The sequence below is a fragment of the Condylura cristata genome, unplaced genomic scaffold (assembly GCF_000260355.1).
Source record: "Condylura cristata isolate star-nosed mole 26May11 unplaced genomic scaffold, ConCri1.0 scaffold00002, whole genome shotgun sequence".
Classification (NCBI taxonomy): Eukaryota; Metazoa; Chordata; class Mammalia; order Eulipotyphla; family Talpidae; genus Condylura; species Condylura cristata.
In genome coordinates, this window is record NW_004567103.1 from 24,349,279 (window position 1) to 24,355,758 (window position 6,480).

The 6,480-nt window shown below is 37.4% G+C and overlaps 1 protein-coding gene across 1 annotated transcript in view; it reads right to left on the reverse strand.

Moving 5' to 3' along the window:
• BMPR2 (bone morphogenetic protein receptor, type II (serine/threonine kinase)) overlaps nt 1–6,480 on the reverse strand; it is a 121,882-nt gene that overhangs the window by 46,566 nt on the left and 68,836 nt on the right. The window lies entirely within an intron of this gene.

The following is a 6,480-nucleotide window of genomic DNA, read 5'->3' on the forward strand; positions in this document are numbered from 1 at the left end:
CGGGCGGGTCAGGAGAGGTCTGCCACGCCATGTGGTCTCCTCCGGGGGCAGGCGGGAATCGAACTCATGCGGAAGTGGCCCAAGCCTCCTTGTGCAGTGCTTTAACCCGCTGCGCCACCAGGGAGGGCCTATTTGATTCACTTTTAAATAAATAATTTAAAAAATATACTTGAGTTTATAATACTCACTTTTCCATTTCAAGTAGTGAGGGGAAGTCTCCTTACAAAGTGAATACTTTTTATAAAATGGCATAATTTGAAAAAAAAAATAATGTGCCATATAAATAGTGTATATCTGTAGATACAGATATACAGAATTTTTCTGTACATTTATACATACATAAATTTGTATGCCTGTATAACTATATTGTAGTAGTATACATCAATATAGTAAAATCCATTAAGAAGTCCTTGAATTTTGGGAAACATGATTAAGTATTTTCAAAAAGTTCTTTTTTACTCCCCCTCATTCCCCCCCCAATGAGCAAATAAATGTAAATGAGCTTCCTGTTTGAGAGTAAAGAGTATAGTCAATAGCAATTGATATGCAAAGTAATGGTTAAAATCAACAGAAAGCAATGGCTAATCACACATAATCTAGAGGCAAACAGCCTGGAAGATGGGACTTCCTGGTGGCGAAGGGATTTAAAGACAGACTACCAGCCACCTCACACAGGAGTTCCATACCTGCCTAGCTAGGGCACTGACCCACATGGCCCAGTAGACCTCTTCTTTGATGGCTCCCCTCAGCAGTGTATTTTAGTAGATCTGCCTGTTCTGTTGCCCACTCTGTCTCTGCTGAAATCTCTCACTTACCACACCTCTGTCCTGTACCCCAGTCTGTAAGCATGGATAAGTAAATCTTTAAAAAAATAAATAAACAAGGAAAATATCTAGTAGATGAAATATTATACAACTATTAAAACTGATAATGAACATGCAATAACCTCAAAGACACATACTCTAGTATGTTAAACCAAAAAAGTAGGATCAAAATAAATTTATATCACTAAGACAACTACAGACAAGTTAAAAAACTGAAAAGAAACAGAATATAGAATGGTTCTATATGGGTCTAGAGATTATTAAAGGTAATTGTTCTCTACAATTATCTCTATATTTTCCTATATAACAAGTATGCCTTTAATGTTTTCTCATAAAAGCAATACACATTTTTCTTTTAAACAAAAAATACAGGGTCCCTCCCTGCAATGGGTTAAAAGGCAGCACTGAGAAGCCAGACTCAGCTGCCTCAGCATGTGTTTGATCCCTGCCCAGGGAGCTGACCCATGTGGCACAGCAGACCTCTCCTGTCTCCACTTCTGCTCCCCTCAGCTGTGTACTTCATAAATTGCCTGTTCTGCTCCCCATTCTGTCTCGGGTGAGTCCGCTCACCACCCCTGTACCTCTGGACTGTCCCCCAACTCTGTATGCATAAATAAATTAATCTTTAAAATAAATAAAGATTATAAAATGCAAACATAAAAATATATAACCACCCTAACGAAGAATACCCTACTCTACCACCTTTTTCTATTTTTGATAAATTCATGTAGTATATCTAGCAATTTGTAAATATATGTAAGTATCTTTATTTAACAAATACTTAAGTCAAATGTTCAACAACTAGTAATTTTATAATGAAAACTTTTCAAGGGTAAGGAAAAAATAATCACCAAACTTTGTGCTTATATATTATTATTTTATCACATGATAATAATCAAAAAGTTCTCCTTCTCCTACAACCTTCTAAGATTGAATCAGGAAGAAACAGAAAAACAAAATAGCCTAATGATAAGCCGGAAAACTGAAATAATAATCAAGTCTCAAAACAAACAAACATACCAAAAAACAAAGTTTCAGGCCCACAAGTTTCACAAGTGAGCTACTGTAACAGGGTGGTCCCTAGGAAAAGGGGAAGTTCCAGGTTCCCTGTCCCATCCAGAAGTAGGGTAGAGCTGAGGAAAGAAAGGGAAGCAGGATGGAGAGCCAGAAGGAGACCTGAGGAAGCCACATGGAGCAGCAAGCATGTGATGAAGAAACTGCCTGTTTCTTGACCCTGGGCTAATTAAGGCAGATGTGGGTGAGATACCTATAGGGAGGTGACTATGGCAGTGTTTATACTGATTTTGATTTTGCTCTTTTCCTCCCAGATTTATCTGGCCGTTTCTGACCCTTTTCCATGGGTCCCGGCCAGAGGTGCTTTACTCTTGTGGCGGGCTTTCAGGCCTTGCTTTGGGCCAATCCGTTTTGGGTTGACTTTTGCCCACAAGGGGATGGGTAACTTCAGGTGTTTGATTTAGAGATTATATTCTTTGTCTTCTGTATTGTATACTCACTGTATTAAAGTCCCTTTTCATTAAAGTTTTATGTGTTTTGTCTTGATGCGGCGGATGGCAGAACCCATTTAGAGCAGGCTGGATTGGGGGTTCAGTGCTGCCCCCTCTCCCTGTCCTGTCACACTACCAATCCTTCAAAGACAAACTAGTACATATCCTTTCCAAACTCTTCCAAAAATTAAAAAAAAAAGGAATATTTCCAAATACATTTTGTAAGGTCAAGTTTATCATGATATTAAAACTAGAAAAATGTACCACAAACAAACAAACAAAAAAACAAACTGCACACCAATTTTCCCTGACAACTATAATAGATGCCAAAATCTTCAACAATTTCTTAGCAAGCTAAATTCAATAGTGTGTTAAAAGGTTATATACCATGATTAAGTGGGACTTATTCTAAAAATTTATGTATGATTCGACATCTGAAAATCAATCAATCTGAAAATCACATCAACAAAAGGAGAGATGAAAATCATATGATCATGGTCCTCCCTGGTAGCACAACTGGCTAAGCGCAACACTGCAAGATGGCTGCAGCAGCCTCAGTGCGAGTTCGATGCCTGCCTCTGAGGTGATCCAAATGGCGCAGCAGACCTCTCCTGACCCACCCGCTGCTCCCCGCAGCAGTACTTTGTTAATCTGCCTGTTCTGCTCCCCACTCAGTCTCTGGTGAATCCTCTTACTGCCCTTGCACCTCTGGCCTGTACCCAGTTCTGTATGTGTAAATAAATATCATATCAATAATTATAGCAAGGACATTTGACAAGATTCAGCATCCATTTATGATAAAAACTGTTAAATGCAGAACAGACAAGCATGCTTCAATTTAATAAAGACCATATATGACAAACCCATAGCTAACATCATATTCATGGTTAAAAAAAAAAAATTAAAAGTTTTTCCTCTAAGATCAGGCAAAAGATATCTACTTTTAACCACTACTATCCAACATAATATTAGAAGTCCTAGCTAGAACATTTTATAAGTATTAATTTTTCCCTAGCAGTGTGTGGCAAAGAGTACAAAGGAATATGGTGATGGGCTCTGGTGGTGGGAGAACTACAATGACTACACTAGAGGGAAAAAATCGTATGGTTCAAAAATTAATGCCAATGTAACAAAACAGGACATAGAGTCTCCCTGGTGGCCTAGGAGTTAAATTACAGCACTACCACTACTAAGGTCCTCTGTGAAGGAATGAGTTCCATCCCTGCCCAGGGAGCTGACCCACATGGTGCAGCAGATTTCTCCTGTCTCACTCACTGCTCATACCCCTCAGCAGTGTATTTCAATCCATCAGCCTGTTCTGCTCCCCACTCTGTCTCTGGTGAATCCTCTCATCCCCTGCCCTATGCACCTCTGGCCTGTACCCAAGTTCTAAAATCCTTCTAAAAAAGTAAAACTGAGATAAGTCAAAGAAAAAAAAATGCTGAATGTTTTCACTTACATATGAAATAAAGATAAACAAAGGATCAGACAAAGCCAAACCAAAGCACAGCCCAGAAACCTGACCATTAGAATTGAGGCTACCAGAGGAGTGGGGTGAAGAATGGAGAGCAAAGAGGAGAGGAGGCAAAATGGACTACAATGGTAGAGTATGGGCACTCTGGAGGAATGTGGTATGCAAAGAAACATCTGTGAGTATAATCTTGTACCTCTAATTCACACACTGTCTGGTAAACCAACATTATCCTCATGAATGAAAAAAATAAAGGAGAAATATGAACTGTGGGGATAAAAAAGAAATTCATTGCATATCAGTTCCTGTATCTTACTCATTTTTAAAAATTGAGGTATAGGTGGCATATAACATTATATTAATTTAAATTACCACATCATCTTTTTTTAAGATTTATTCATTTTTTATATTTATATATTTATTTTACATTATTCATTATTCTTTTTGTACAGTGTATATTATCTCCTCTCAAATGTAGTCTCCATAATATTCCCAGCGCCAAATCTCCCATGTACTATCACCATAGTCCCTTGTGCTCTTCCCTCCCTTTTCCTGGTCCCTCTCCTTCCTCCTCCCCTGCAGAATGTCTCTGATTTATAGCTGCTTGTTAATTTGTTTTTTAATTTATTATAACTATTTTTTTTCCTGACCCCTTACTTGGTTCTTCTACATTCCTCCAACTGATAGTTTTCTTTTTTTCTCAGGCTTTCTTCACAGAGCATAGTCCCTTGAGCTCTATCTATTTGCTGCGAATGGCAGGCATTTTACCTTTTTGATTACTAAGTAACATTCCATTGTGCATATATACCACATCTTCTTAATCCAGTCATCTATTTTTGAGCATTTGCGTTGTTTCCATATCTTACCTATTATAAATAGTGCTACAGTAAACAGAGGGGTGCAGGTATCCTTTTGAATTAATGTTTTTATATCCTTTGGGTAGATTCCTAGGAGTGGAAATGCTGGGTCATATGGAAGCTCTATTTTTAGTAATTTGAGGAACCTCCACACAGCCTTCCATAGTGCTGGGATCAGTTTGCATACCACCAGCAATATAGGAGTTCCTTTTCTTCACATCCTTGCCAATATTTGTTTTCTGTATTTTAATATAAGCCATTCTCACTGGTGGCATCTCATAGTGGTTTTGATTTGCATTTTCCTGATTACAAGTGATATTGAAGATGTTTTCATATACCTGTAGGCCATTTGCATTTCCTCTTTGGAAAAGTGTCTTTGTTTTTGTTGAGTCACATCAGTTCTTTGTAAATCTTTGTGATTAGTCCCTTATCATTTTTATGAAATGCAAATATTTTCTACCAGTCAATAGGGTGTCTCTTTGTTTTGGCAACTGTTTCTTTTAATCTACAGAAGCTTTTTAATTTGATACAGTACCAGCTTTTCATCTTTTCCTTCACTTTCTTTGTTTGGGGGGATATGTCTTTGGAGATGTTACTGAGATGTATGTCCTTTAGTGTTTTGCCTATATTTTTTTCTATATATTTTGTGGTTTCAGTTCTTATGTCCAATTCTTTCATCCATTTTGAGGTGGTTTTTGTGTATAGTGTGAAGTAGTAGTTAGTTTCATTCTTTTGTATGTAGCAGTCTAGTTTTCCAGCACCATTTATTGAACAAATTGTCCTTGTTCCACTGCATATTCTTTGATCCTTTGCCAAAGATTCATTGCCCATAATTATGTGGGGCTTTTTCCTAGGTTTTCTATTTGAATCTATTGGCCTGTCTGTCTTTTTCCAGTACTATTATTATTTTATTATTAACATAATAATTCAACATACTTATTTTTTACCCCTTGGGGTATCTATTCTTTTAAAGATTTATTCATTTATGCACGCAAGAATTGGAGTTGATGCCAGAGGTGTGGGGAGTGAGAGGATTCACCAGAGACAGAGTAGGGAGCAGAGCAGGCAGATCTACTGAAATACACAGCTGATGGGAGCAGCAGACAAGATAGGAGAGGTCTGATGCATTATGTGGGTTAGCTTGCTGGCCAGGGAGCAAACTTATGCCATAATAACTAGTGATAGCCTGACAGCACTGTAGCTTCGGCCCTTGCACCACCAGGGACACTGCAAAATGATCACCCCAATAAATCTCATTAACATCCACCAGAGCTAGAAATTTTTCACTTATTTTTAACCATACATCGTTAGAAATATTTTTACCTTGTGATAAGAACTTGAGACCTAGTCTTTTAGAAACTTTCCAGTATTCAATATAGTATTATTAACTATAGTTGATTTGCTGTATATTATACCTCCATGACCTAATCTTTTCTATGGGACTCATTTTTCTTCTTACTTATGTATACAGTTAATAAACCACCTTGTGTAAGTAACAAAGTGTATTTCAACTAATCTCCTATTCTTGGATATAGGTAGCTTCCAAAAGTATGCAATTATAAGTAATAACTGCAATGGATAACTCTAAGCATCTATATTTTCTTACAGCCGAAAATTTATCTTGAAAATAAATTCCTATAAACAGAGAACTATTGGGTAGAAGAGTAAGCACACACATAGTTTCCTTAATTTTGCCAAATTTCCCTCCATTGGTGCTGAAAAGTATTTTGATTTGAACTTTTTTGGTTATATGCTGATATCTAAGAAATCCTGGTGAAAGAGTGTAAGGGGCCAGGGGAGAGAAAAAAAAAAGAGAGAGAAAG